We start from the raw sequence: 15,012 nt of genomic DNA on the forward strand, positions 1-15,012 counted from the left end.
GTCGAGTGATGAAAAAGATCTTAATACACATGGTCAAAAGATTAATATTTTCGACGCTATTAACTATTTATTGTTTAGGTTAAAGGACTTAATTGTTTAGGGCGTTATCGGTACCGTATAGAAACTATGAAGGAAATTGTAAAAACAAAGGAATAAGAATTGTGAAAAATCCTCTGTAACTAAAAAAAGAAACAATGATAAGGTATATGGTACGATAGCTTCTGAAATGAGAAAGTCAGTAGCTTAAACGAAACAAAACTGTTTATAACTTCGAAAATATTAATTTTTGTACCCATGATTATTAGGTTTTCTTTTTCATCATCTACTCTAGAAGTTGCGAAAGAAGTGATAAATAAATAATGTTTTTATCATATAGTTGAATTGTTCATTGGTGTTGAAAAGATACTTCTCGAATTGGCTGCGAAGCAGAGCAAAATCTCTACCGACGACGTTTTCGTCGGACAGTTCTGATGACTGTGCTTGACAGCGTCCCGCGGGACTCACCCACCCGAAACTTTCGCCCCGTAGTTTCGACTCATTCTACGGAAAAGACGCAGAAACGTTTCGTCCTCTAGCCCGCACGAAACACTGGTCATGAAAAATGGATACAGACAAGCGATTTATAGCCACTTTTTTTCCCGTTTGAAATTTCGTACGATTTCATTCTAAGCTTGTCGATTTTCGTGGTTTATTAGTTACTGTGTGACAAGCACAAACATCATTACATTTTCTGATTATTTTATTCTTTCTATCGTTGCTTCGAAAATTAAACCAAGTTTCGATAGAGGCATTACTGTGCTAAGTAAATAATTTTCTGCCCGTCTGATAACATACCAATTTATATCACTTTTGAATCCCCTCAAATATTATTCGATTTCCTGTTTATCAATCTTCCAGCATATTTTCAGCAAAATGAATTCAACATACTGGAATGGTATTCGATGTGTATAATATATGTTCAAGTATGTAATAAATGTTTCAGAAAAATGTAGAACCTGTCCAAATGGGGAGAATACGCGAAAAAATGCAAAAAGATCGAATCAAGCTAATGTTATGCACAGGAGTTTTATCTTTGTGCAGACAATCCCAAAAGCGAGTGACGGAATATTTAAGGGGCCTTGAGCAAAATTTCCGTGGATCCACATTATAATATTGAAGCCGTAACTTCCAGAATATTCAACGGTGTTTAAATTACGCGCTATCAATGGACGGGCCCGAGCGCGGTTTTCCCGTATTATTTTTCCCCTTCAGAATTTTCTTCGACGCCCGGACGAAGAAAATCTCTAGGCATCTCTCTTTCCCCGGTGTCAATGAATACGGGTGTTTTAATTAAAAGCTAGCGCGTACTAATTAAAAAAGAAATCCAGCAGCCGCCCCCGCCTGTTTAGGCAGTGAATTAACACACGGGACACAGGGGTTGTTTCCTTGCCACGACATCTTTCAGGGCTTGCAAATGGCCTCGAAGATGTTGTTGGGCCAAGCTGCGAGGTAAACGAGAGAAAATGTAGAAGCGTCACTTTTATGCGAAAATGTTGAATACAATCTACGACAATTCGGTTGCAACCCAGTTTTATTAAAAATAAAGGGATGAAAATTTTCCGAAATATCATCGAGTTAATCTTCCTTGTTATTTTAAAAATAGGTGAAACGATTTTTTCGAGCGTTTATTCCGATCGATTCGAAATCTTTTCGCGAGTATTGTCGGAAGACAAACAGACACGTCTCGAGAATGAAATGTAACCCGCTTCAGAGCTTTCCGTTCGCACACCACTGTGCTATTCTCAGCGTTCTATACGTTTTCAATACAAATCGAGGCTTACCTTCCAGTCCCATTCCTCTTGGTACACACACGACACGTGTTGCTGATTGGTAGCTGTAAACATCGTGTTCTTCGGGGGTGTTATGTTAAGCATGATATGTATCAGTTTAGATAAGGGGGTGAGGGTTTTTGAGGATATTTATAGCCTGCTTCTACGAACGACAGAAGTCAAACGAAATCTATCTTTATACACTCTACCTTCCTCTTCATATTTTAAGCATTATTAAAAAATATTTCTGTATCGAAAAGCCAGGTCTAAAGTATGTAATGAAAATTCTGGTATGGGTCAAATGTCAAATCAGTCGTTTGAGGGTGAAGCATGCCTATCTGTTAGAGGATTTCAAGATGAATTCGGTAAGTATCATAACATAACATGTGTTAGGCGTAAAAACATTATAGGTGTATTTGCAAAAAATTGAAGGTGACCTTGAAAAATCATGAAAAAAAATAGAGTTGACAAAAAATCTGCTATAATCACGTAAAAGCTCTCTTGAGACCACCCGATAAAAACATTTTCGATCGGACTGCTAATAACAGACTAATCTCTACTGATCACGATTCGTGGTTCACCCTGTATACACGAAACGAACAATGAACACCGAATTCGCCAAAACTCTGACATAACCACTTGTACAATATCGACACAACCCTTGAACTGTTAAATGGTTAAGTTCACAATTATTCCTCCAACTCCAAGGAATATTATCCAACCCCAAAGCAGATACTAAAATCCAAAACTAGTTGATATACCAGCGTGTATAATTACTCACGACCATGTACACACCACTCGTAGAACGAAGGAGGTTGCTTCGTGTGGGAGGGAGGGTTGTAGGGGGTGGTTGTTGCGCGCGACACTCGGATACTCGTTCCGGCAGCAACGAGTAGTTCCCCGAGTCACAAGATTTTTTTCCGCCGTCGTGGCGAATTCCGTTTCGTCCACGGAGGCGGTCGAGTGGCCGAAAGGGGTTGGCTCTCGAGTGCTCTTCCGGGTTGTTATAATTAATACGACCCCATCGATCTCGGGGCCGTGGCTCTATCGCCTCCCGCGCGCTAGCTACTTTTCCTTTACGCTGGTACCCCTCTTTCTTTCTCTCTGTCTCATTCCCTCTCTTCTCCTCAGCGGCCGTTCCGCGTGGTCCGCGAATTTCCGGCGATTCGGCCGCCCGCCCAACGAAAGGTCAATGGGCCGGTGTTCGAGAGCAAGACGAAATCTGGGGCAACACGTACATACGAGGGGCGGGAGTGGGGGCTTGGACAGAGACGCTACCAGCACGTGTGTATGTACCTGATTCATACATTAATTCCGAGGGTAATTGAGCCCGATGGTCCCTGAAACGCGGCGAGTCAGGCATCGGTCATTAGGGAACCTCGAGGACCCTGAATCTTCCTCATCTCTCGTGATACTTCTTTTTGGGGGGACGGTGGAGGGGGTTAATTTACTATACTACCAGCAAAAAGTATGGGAAAAGGTTTGATGATTAGACTGCGGATGTTTATGCATTTTTTTACATCTTCTGGTTCGTACAGCATAGTAAAATAGAGTTTTGAAGAAATTTGATTGTATTTATGGACGATTGTTAATGTTCTGAAGACTTTAGAATGGGAAACGAAGTTCTGTCCAATTATATTGGTAATTAAAATTATGAATTCAGATACACTACAGATGTAACGATTGAAGATCAACTGAACTCAAATCTGACGATTTGTTAATCGTTGAATTATATACTCTTGATACTTACATTATAATCATTTCCTATAAATCACCGTAATTATGGCCAAGTGCAGTAGAACTCCTGTCTGGGGCCAAGGTAGTTCGTGTAATCAGGTCGTATATAATAATAGGAGTTCACCTATTTCCTCCTACTCAGCTAGAGTTCAGTTAATCAGGCACTACTGGAATTTCGTTCACGTAAACAGAATTTCACTGTAACTTGATTCTACAGTGTGCTCAAATAACAAAAATCGATAGGATTCTGTGCAATAGTAAACAGACTCCCATACCATTCTTTTTTCCAGATAAAGAAACAAGAAACAAGAGACCAATTCCACTGTAAAACAAAAATACACCTGTAATTCTCCGTAGAACCCCCCCCTTGCGACCACAATACATGATAGAATTCCCGATAAACCGCACGACAGTATCCGTTCGAAGAATGAAAATCGAAAACCACCAGCGATAAATTCTTCACAGTTCTCGTTCGATATATTGTTAACAAATCGATAATTAAAATGAAAAAAGACCCATGCAGAGTGGGAATGGGTGGCCAGAAAAATACAATTCCGATATTCGAACGGAGATTCACTTCGCGGAAATGCCCAAGCAGGATTTTTCGTAAATAATGATTCATATATCCGCGGGAGGGGATTGCGAGTTGTTTTTGACGGGGCGCGGATATATCTCCCGCGAGATTTATCGGCTCGAAGAAGTTCTGATCCGACTTTTGACGGGGTGCCGTATTTTACAGGAATTTTTAACGTTCCCCGGTAATATCGGCCGCCAAACGAAAATTTATAACGTCATGGGAGGAAGGGGAGGGGGGTTGGAAGATGCCCGTTGTCAGCGGGGGAATTGCATTTCAGGCTGAATTATCACGATTGCGCTAAATTATCGACGTTCCCTGCGCGTATCCCGCCGCTCCCTTCCTCTCTGTGCACGCGCGCACGGCGGCTTATTCATATTTAAACATGTAATCTGCTGAGTGACCCGTCCGTCTCGATTTCTCGATGAATCATCGAATCCCCGTTGCAATGAGATTTTTTTTCCACGTTCGATTCGCTAGCACCGGTTCGGCTGCTGCTGTTGCTGTCACTGTGCTCGAGGAGCTCATTAGTCAGAAGGGACGAAAAACGTTATTCAGGATCGCGACAACAGTCTCGAGAATAATTTATTCCGGCACGATGGGATATCCCAATGCTCGGGAGGTGCAGTATTATTCGATTCGATTCGCAGTAATACGGAGAAGATTGCTTGTTGAGAAGAGAATGGGTCGATTGTTCGGTAATTTGTACGCTTCTTTAGTACTGGCGCTGATTATGGCGTGCTTGTTTTTACTGGATGCAAGGAAAAACGGTAACTCGTTGCAGCAGTCGTTGTGTAAATTTCAGAAGATGGGTCGTTGCGAATTGGAATTCATTGTATATTTTACAACAATGTATAGATACTATAAATATTGACGTATTATACAATTGACTTTAGTATACATTCAACGCTGGTAATTCTAAAGTTAGTATGTTTAGGATAAGTATTTGAATTATTTCGAAATGAATGTTTCACAAAAAATAGTGGACTACCTACACCTGATACTTCCACAAATCTACTAGTCTCTCTTTATCAACATACATTTCCACGACCTGCACCCTTTCACGAAACTTTCTATCACTGACCAAAAATTCTCCGTAACTTCTTTGCAATTATAAAATACCGTTGGCGAGTATGAAAACTAAAGAACCATCCTACGGTTTAATGAACCGCCCACCCCTCCGAAAGGATAGCGCGATCGAGGAGTCGGAGGATCTCAAAGACAGAGTGTCTCGAGTCGGCGATAATGGAGTCCACGTAAGAACGCCCAGAAGACTTTCCAGCTGACTTTCTAACCCCCTCGACGAAGAACAAGTAAGACGGCCGAATGCTTAAGCGGTCCCTGATTGATTAAGCCCGGCCGAGCGCTCTTCTCGCTTGGCTCGCGTGAATTTTTAATGAGAATCCGACTCTGAACGAGCCTCTGCCAACTTCGAAGTAGCGCGATCGGCTTTCAAGATGATACTTCCACCTCCCCCTCCGTCCCGCATCCATCCACCAAACCACCCCTAGACGAGGCTAGGCCCAGGGGAGAAAAAAGACACGAGAAGGGTGCTCGAGCCCCTTTGTTCGCGATGAATGGTTCCTCCTCTCCTCGAACGCGCACAGGTACACACCACCACCCTGTGGTTACGGACCCGTGAATCTTCCTTCAATTACAAGCACGGGGCCGCGAAGTTTCGGTCTTGTTCCCTTGCGTATCCCCAGACGCGTAATATCCGCGGGACCGGAGTGCCACCGAGGGACAAGTTTCCGTAACTTTGAATTATCCTTACGTCACGAAACTTGACGTTAGACCTAGCTTGCACTGAAACCTCACCACATCGTGAAAGCTCATCCCCGGGTGGTCTTGATGGATGAATTTCTTGAATTTCGAATCGATTCTTGGGCGTTAGAAATTTTCTGTGGGGTTGATAATAGGGACCAATGAGGGAATTTAATGCAAAATTGTCACGATTTTAATGAAGATTTATAATATGTAGATATAACCTAGGTGTTATTTGGTCGTCAGTGAGTTAACATGGATCTAACCCTGACTCCACGCAATTCTAATTGATATTTGTATAATTTATTTGAAACAATTCTAATCTACCTTAATCCAAGGTTTGGATTCCAAATTCAGTGTAAACTGAACTTGAGCCAATTTAATTTCTTCTTGACAAAATGTGAAGTTCACTGGAAAATCACAAAAAGATGATAAAGTAAAGAAATTACATAAAAGCTTTCACAGCTAATTGTTATTTCAGAAGTCTGTGAATGCATATGTGAGTCACTGTAACGTTTAGTCGACTAAATCGAATTCAATGGGTAATATTTTTCAATCACAGAATCTAAATTAGTTCCTCATTGAATGACGGATTCAAAGCTTTCGAGCATGAATGTGTATCTACACGTCATGTCCCGTGGATTCATATCGAAATATCATTCATTCCTCCAAAAGGAAACATTGCATCGTTCGATGAAATTGCGTTTTAACGTCGCACCGCGAACGTTTCCCCCGCGAAGAAGGGGTGCGCGGCAAGTGCATACAGAAAGGGCGTGTTGAACTCTAGGCGTAGAAATTTCCCCCCCCCCCCTGTCTTTGTCGAGATTTCATCGGCGAACGCCTGTTTGACGTCAGCGAAACGGTAGGTTTCTACGATGTTTGGTGCGGGAGGTATTAAAATATCTGTGCGTTTGTCCAGCCGAGAATTCACGATGGAACCTCGAAAATTCGCTGCTTACGCTCAGTCATTTTATTAACCGTCGCATCGTGAAAAATATCGACAATTTTAACGAAAATTAATATCGAAGCTATCCCAGCGTGTCTGATCATAATTTTCTTTTCTACTTCGAGCGAAACGTTGAATTTTCATTGTCGATTGGCAATGCTGAACATTTTTTCAAATAGTTTCACGTGAAATTCGAATTTCCTATTTTATTCACATTTCAATTAGTTCAAATTAATTAACGGTTGAGTTATACTTCTATGCTGTTCACGTTCACTCAGTTTCAAATTAAATTGTACGATACTCTTTGCAAGTACAATATACGAGGGGTGTTTCCAAAGTCCAGAGAATTGTATTATAAATTGTCTGTTTTATGAATTTCCGTCCATATTAGACACTAGTTTTTTAAAGTCACCTGAAAAAACTTTTTGACAGTCCATCAGGGCTTTCTGTACCTAAAATCATTAGTCGTTACCATTATTCAGTCAGATCGTAAATCCCAGAACTTAGAAAACACCCCTAGTACGTTGGTCCATAAAGGGTTATTATACTCCGCAAGCAATTTTAATTTTCCAGATAGCTGATCACATTATTCTTCACTTCCAAATCAACATTGTGCTGATTTTAATCAAGAGAAATATTCCTTTCTGTTTCGTTCACCACGAGTTACATTCGCTTCGGTTATATCCACGATCCTGAGGGTGCAACAAACATCGTTGGCGACCTGGAACGATACGTGGTTGCACCAGCCACAAGAAGGAAGCGTTTATATGTAGGGGAGTAACGATCACGTATCGCGATTCACGCCAGGATCATTACTCACGTCAGATATACATGTTTCCCAGGGAATTCCCCGCATCTTCGCGCGTGCTGAAATGTGGCGGCAGCCCGCGTATCGAATCTCCGATACCTTCAATCGTTTCAATCTCAGAAACATGTTCTTTGGGGCATTAAAAACCGTATCAATGGAAATAATTTGAAAAATAAATGATCTTTATACGTCCCTGTCTCTGATGTCACTACATTTTTTTGTACCTCCTGTAACATCTTTTTATACTCACTTTCTGTTTCATCGAGTTTTCAGCTATTTTTTAACCCTTCAACAACCCTTCTCGCGTCTTCTTGACGACCAGTTGCAAAGAATATTCGTTCGAGAATATGTTATACCTTCAGTTTCCCTATTTTTCATCCTTTCACATTTCTCAACCTTCCGTCCCTTCTTTCTCTTCTCCTCAATAATTCCACCGTCACTATACTAACTGCATCAATCTTGCCCTCATTCCTTCCCACACCCATGACATTCTATCACGTCCAATCTCACATTCCACCCTCTTTTCAGATACAGTTCAACCCTTTCTGTTTCCCCACTTTTCATCGATACTTTACTTTCTGTGACTCAACCAGCCCTCAATATTCAGTCTTCACCTATTTTCCACCCCCTCACATTCCCCAACCCTTCACTCATTATTTCTTTTCTCCTCAATAATTCCACTGTCTCCATACGAACTGCATCAATCTTGCCCGTTTCTCTGTGAAACCCTTTCATCCCCATTCCACCACCCCCCCTGTTCTTAGATATTCTTCAACCCTTCTCGTATTCTCGATCTTCCGTCGTATTTCCTTTCTACGACCCTTTCCCCGCCCTCCCTCCCCAACAAGTTCAGTCGCGCCACTCGGCCGTGTGGTGTTCTCACGTGCGACCGCAAGCTCCCAAAAATCTCGACGATCGGACGCCGCAAGTCAGCCACCATCTCTTCGAACGGAAACAATTTTTACCGCACGAACGCACACATCCACCTCGACCAAAAATCGAAGAATCACTGGGGTAGGACGAGAAAAGAGGGGCCCAGGTGGTGGATCGTACGCGTTCGATGTCCCCGTCTCGTCGCGACCTGCCACGATCGCAAGGTAGATCAAATAGATCGTAAGCTCCGTGGTTTCCGGTGCTCTCGGTGTTTGTTTTGACGGGCCGCGTGCCTTTGCTCTCTCTGTCTTTCTCGTGCCAGTGCTCGTGCTTCCGTATCGATCAACGATCCTGTATGTAGAATAAATTTGTCGCTTGTGTGTAGTATTTTCGTTCATTTTGAAAATACCACCTGGAATTTTTAGTATTTCAAGTGGTTCGATATATGTATATTCGAGGTTGGATCTGGTAAATGGTGGATAGATTGTGAATTCGAGGAGGTTAAGGAGATCGATCTCTTTTCGTGGTTTCTTACGAATCCTTTGTTTAATCGATGTTATATGAAATACAGTAGATCGTCGATGAGTGCTCGAAGGCTTCTTGGCTTAATCAGGCTTAGCATAGTGATAGAGCTTGGAATTCTGAAGCCAATAATATTTCTTTCACCCACATGTGGTCATTAGTTTATGAAATATTTAATGTTCAGTGCTGAGGAGCCTTCGGACACTGATCCAGGATTTACTGTATAATTTTCTGGTTCAGTTAGAGAGGTGTTTTTCACCAGATTCGCGGTAACAATTAGGCGGTTGTCTTTTGTATATCAATCGGAAAGTTGGATAATTGTGTTATAGTGTGCTTAAACTATAGGTGGTTGCTCTATCTTATACTTTGTTGCAAACAGAGTCGATAGAAAACTTTCGTTCGGCCCTGGAGCAATTTAGTTTGCGAAAGTTCCGTGAGCGTTGGCGGGGAATTAGATCCGGTATCTTCCCGGGCGATACTTCACCCCTTCCACCCCTTTCCTTCTGCCTTAAGTCTTCTCTTTAGTTATTCAATGAAGATACCGTAAAACTCGAAATTTCTTCCCGCCACTGTTCCCAGTCGTTAAATCGAGAAGTTCACCGCGATCCCCTCGGGCCGCTTTGTGGAATTCGTTAATCCCGCTCAGGGGGGCGGGGGGAGGGCGAAACTTGAATGGATATCGCGCAATTTGACAGTGCAGTCTCCACAGAGTAGCTGGAGAATGAATTTCATCGGCCATGGAACAATTCTATCGAGATTGAACGAATCTGTCCGAACGGAAATGAACTTTCCCCTTGGATGACATATTTTTGCGCTTTTAAAGCCGCTTTCGCTTCGGCCGTTGCGTCGTTCGAAATCTGGCGATATCGATCTATTTCAACGCTGTGTCCTCGTTAGTACTATTGTATCTCGAAATACCTTTCAAATAAGACATCCTCGATAAGGATAAAACATCCTGAACCAAAACGTGATGTGTGTATGTTTATAAGTGAAACTTTGATCGTGCGTAAATTACGAAGTAATTTAATGAGTTTACTTTTGGGGAACTTGAATGGATTAGTATGTAAATGTAGAGTGTAATTTGTGTTTATCAGAGGTCTGAGTTAGGTTGTTATTTCTAAGTTTAGGATCTATAGGGTATTAAAAAAAGAGACTAAGATTTTAGAGGCTTATATGTAGTATTCACCGAGTGAAGTAAAAGATATCTAATCATAGGTTCTTATTGTAAACATCCTATCGATTTAAAATCAAAGTTTCTATTTACGAGCGTTCGATGTCGTATGTGAGTCACCTCGCGACGCATCGAATGTAAACAGGAGAATTGGTTTAGAAGCACACTACTTCAAGATTGTATGTCAACACCAGAGAGTATTGCTCATATCAACAGAGATTACTTGACAAACGTACACCTAGTCTTCGCTATTCATCCACAATATGGTCAGTGATATCACCGCGTCGTTAACAATGCTCGCCTCTCATTCTAAAGTAGAAATGGTAAATATACAATTTACGAATAATATTTTAAAACATACATCGACTCAGATGTGAGTTTTCCATTGAAATAGAAGAAAAACATACGGAACATCTGTAAGAAATGTAACAATAAACTTCTGTACTTTCCCATCGAAGGGATGGATTTTAAGAGCTAATGTTGATTAGAAATTTTAATTCATATTCAACGAGTGTTAGAAGCTTCTGAAGTTCTAGATATTTTTCTTTTGAACACCCTGTATAATTCTGATGAACCCGTGATCATGAGAATCGTGTCTCATTATAAGTACGGATAACAGAAGTTCGATCTCGCGGTATGGCCGTTCGAAATACAACGCGGAGGGATTGTTGTTCGGAAACTTTATGATTAATTTGCCGACGGGGGTAGAGGCTTTACGAGTCGGCTACCACGTCGAACGAACGAGAAACGCGTAATAACCGTGGCCGGTCGTTCGCTCTCCCCCGATCGTTCCGTTTAATGCTTCATTCTATCCCGGGGATACCACCCGCGTCGCGTTTCGCTGTATAAATATTTTTAAGGCCTCGATAAAATTCGACCGCGTCACCCCTTTATTCCTGTCCATTTAACAGAATTTATTGTCGTTTATGGGATGGCTCGACGAGATTGTTAATCAATATTTGACGATGCGATCCTGCGGTACGCTACCAGGGAAATTCCGACGGACGCCATTTTGGTTCACACGGAAAAAGGATTATCGAGCTTATGATGTTTTAATGACGAAATGAATTTTCTTTTAATAACGGATACGTTTCAGTCATTATGTGATCTTAGGCTGACGCGTATATAAAATATTTATATCTTCGACGTTAATAAGTTCCACGATACTTAATTGTTTAATGGTTCCAAGCTTGTGCAGTGAAAGGAATCGAGGTCTTTTAATAGATAGTATTATAAGTTGTAGCGGATAAAAAAGTTATCACTTCTTCAATTTGTTTCATTTTTATTATTTCATAACATCAACTTCTGTATGTGTTTTATATATACTGCCTGTGTATATATCTACAAAACTACCCTAAAATTTTTCATTCTTCTGTATTGTGGTTAAAGTAAAAACTATTTCTCATCTTAACCTCGCAACTTTTTCTGTTCGATGCAAATTAAAAAGAAAACTCTTACGAATTCACATCAGAACCATAACAATTACACACGAAAAAGTATATCAAAAACAATGTGTCTAATAATAATCTACCATCACACCCTTCGAGAATCTATCCCCTTCTACCAGTGTTTTGTCAACCATTGACTCATATACTACGAGCACGACTCTTCATTCACAACGATATCAAACGAACGAATTCACGGAACACAGCAAAAAAAAAAAACAGCCGAGGGGAAGCGTTTCTCGGGCGTTTTCTGAAACAGGCCACGACTTGGAAAGGGCTGGGGGTTCTGGAGTAAAAAGTAAAGTGGCGATCGAATGGCATGGGCGGGATACAACAGCGAGTAAAAAGCGATATCGTAATTAATCACGTTGATTCGAGCTCGCGGAGGAACGAGAGAAAACGAGGGAAAAAAGAACGGGCCAGTGGCTCTGTGTGTGTGTGTGTATGGGTGGGAGGGGGGTGATTGGTTGAAAAGAGCAATTTCTCCTTTCGACTCTCAGCAGTTTCATTTCGTTTCTCCGTGTCGCGTGTCACTATTCCCCTCCCTTCTCCGCCTATCTCCGTTCGCCGTCCTTTCACAGTTTTCGTTGCCAGTTAGTTAGGCTTGATTCTGGACAGACGGAAGAGAAGGGGGGATGGAGGTGGTGGGATTTCATCACGAACAATTTCAATTCCATTGCGATGGTCAGCGCGCGCTGCATCCACGCGAAATTACGGTGGGGGAGGTTTCCTTTAACCGTCGATCGTTGCTACCCTTTTTTTCTGTCTGCTTTCGATATGGCTTTCAAAGCTGTTCGATAAATTGACCACTCGCTGGCGTGCTTGATAATTTTTCGGTCGAGAATATTGTACGCCTTCTATGTTGACACTTGGAAAAAAGTATCGTGAAATTTCATCCAATTTTAATTCTTTTTAATTCAATACATATTTATTCGGATTGCTAAATCGCGCGATGGCTGTAACTTTGAGGCTGGAAACAAAATTTGGGCCTTCAATGACAGAAAGATTTCTAATTCAACTACAGTAAATTCTCGATGAGTGCTCCAAGGCTCCTCGACAGTGAACATGAAATATCGTCATTTCAAAACTGAGTATAAGAATGATATGTATGTACCTTGTTATTTTGAAGTCAAAAATATCTATACTAAATCAACCTATTTACACATTTTTAAAAATTTATTTTTAACACTTTAATGCCCGAATACTTTTTCCAGGGGAAAAATTATTTCTCGGGATTAGTTAACTCGGAAATGGTCCTACTACGTGCACGCCATTTGTATTTTTAGAAAACTCCTGGAAATATGATTTTCTAGATATGACGTATACGTCATACTGAGCGTTAAAAGGTTCACTTGGATTCAACCAACTTCCACCTCACGTTGTATTAATGAATTAAAGTACCTACATCCAGGATTTTAGGTTCTAGCCATTTTCGATCCGTTTATCTTCCAAAAAACAGGAAAAACGCTCGAACCCCTTTGCAAGCGGATATATAGTCCGTCCGTTTAATCTCTCTATCATTTGTTCACGAGCATTTCATCGTGTATATTCATACCCTTTGTTTAAAGGAAACCCCGAATTCATTACAAAAGCAATATTTTCGACGATGGTACGCGCCCACGCGTTTCTATCATTTAAAGGATCAATTTCGGGGATTATCGTTTTATTGCGGTCGGTGGCGCGAATTTCCGCGAATTTCGATCGGACCTGACCAGCGACACGGAAACGTTACGCGGCCGGAATTTCCATAAATCGTAAAATATACCCGTATATTCCCGGGCGGCGGTATAATGTGTTTTCCTCGGGCTTAATTCCGGCCCACTTCGGGATTCACGGCGGTTATGTATTTTTCTTTTTTTTTTTTTTTTCGTTAGCTGAGGAGGGAAAACGCCGGCTTCCGAATGTATTAAGCCGTCCACCTCTGATGAGTTATGACCAGAGGAGGTAGGCTATTGCGCAAGGAGCGTATAATAAAAAGGGATTTCTCTCTGCCTCTGGACTTCTCGTGATTTAACCTCGAGAACGTACCTAACCGACATTCTATCTCGGACTACGGGTCGAGCTTACGAGCTGGCCTATATAACCGGCGGGAAACACGACGTAATCGCCATCGAAGCCTATCTTACTTTCAATTTAGATTCATCTTGGACCCTAATCCTGGACACGATCACGAACGTTGACCTAACCGGTAGGACCAGAGTCTTGCTTATCTAATTGTTCCATTGGAAACGAAATCCTAGATTTGGTTTGAGTAATGGTGATCTTGGACTTGTCTGAAATCTGACCTGAACCAGATCTAACATACGGTAAATCCTCGATGAGTGTCCGACGACTTCTCAGTACTGATAAGAAGAGATCCCCAGGTGTAACGCTGAATTTTCAGCTGCATAGAACCATTAGTTTTTGAAACATTTAATTGTTCAGTGCTGAGGAGCCTTCGAACACTAATCAAGGATTTACTGTACAGGATGTCGTGTAACTGGCGGTACAACCGAGTAGGAGATATGCTTCTACGTGAAAAAATAAGTCGAAAATATACAATAAAATTTTTTCATTTGATACTTCGTTTTCGAAATAATTGAATTTGAAGATCTGCTGGATACGCGTGCAATGGAATAAGACTTGGCTAACGTGTCCGAGTTTTAAATAGAAGGTGTATCAGTAGCTTTTAATAATGTTCAAACTTAATTACAGAGATTAGATGCACGCGACGTTATTTAGATCTAACTCGGGCTCAACTCAAATATGATAGCTAGCTGAAATATTCAGGTACGTGTCAGCTAGGTACGAGTTTCGTTGCGAAGTTCTATGTTATCTGACGTATGCAGAGTCAAAGTCAGTCTGGAGCAACCCAGACCTCACGTATGTTTGTGGTGTTACTTATGAAAGATGTTTGATATTTTGTCCAACGTTTGAAGCTCTATTTATTTGATATCGTCAAAGGCAAATCTGGCCTAGATTTGATTAAAACATAACCTGAATCTAACTCTAAGCGTTTAATACTGTGTGATTCGGTGAAATTTCAGTACCGTTAGAAATTCTGGATGTATTCACAATGTTCCCCAGTCAGATGTAAGCCTGGAGAGCTGTAATATGATTCACGGTTTAACTTCAATGTCACTTCGGTCTCGCCGGGGATCTAACTTCGATCTACTCATTTTAACGTGACCTAACACGTAGGTCTTAGGTCGTACGTTTAAATTGAATTAGTGTGTGTGCTAAACTTCTAATACAGTTACATTTCAATTAGAACGAACATCTAATGTTCGTCTTCTGGTTCATCGTGATGGAACAAATGAAGTTTAAGCTTCATAATAACATACATTTATAGAATTTTTGTGTCGTGAAGGCAGCTTCTAATTGA

At 41.2% G+C, this 15,012-nt stretch overlaps 1 protein-coding gene across 1 annotated transcript in view; it reads left to right on the forward strand.

Annotated features, from left to right (window-relative positions):
- Nucleotides 1-8,715: 8,715 nt before the first annotated feature.
- Nucleotides 8,716-15,012, forward strand: part of LOC107191085 — a 59,874-nt gene continuing 53,577 nt past the window's right edge. Inside the window, exon 1 of the mRNA XM_015580038.1 lies at nucleotides 8,716-8,734. The gene's annotated coding sequence lies outside the window, so the exon portion shown is untranslated. The remainder of the gene's footprint in view (nucleotides 8,735-15,012) is intronic.

This window comes from Dufourea novaeangliae, unplaced genomic scaffold (assembly GCF_001272555.1).
Source record: "Dufourea novaeangliae isolate 0120121106 unplaced genomic scaffold, ASM127255v1 scaffold221, whole genome shotgun sequence".
NCBI classification, from domain to species: Eukaryota; Metazoa; Arthropoda; class Insecta; order Hymenoptera; family Halictidae; genus Dufourea; species Dufourea novaeangliae.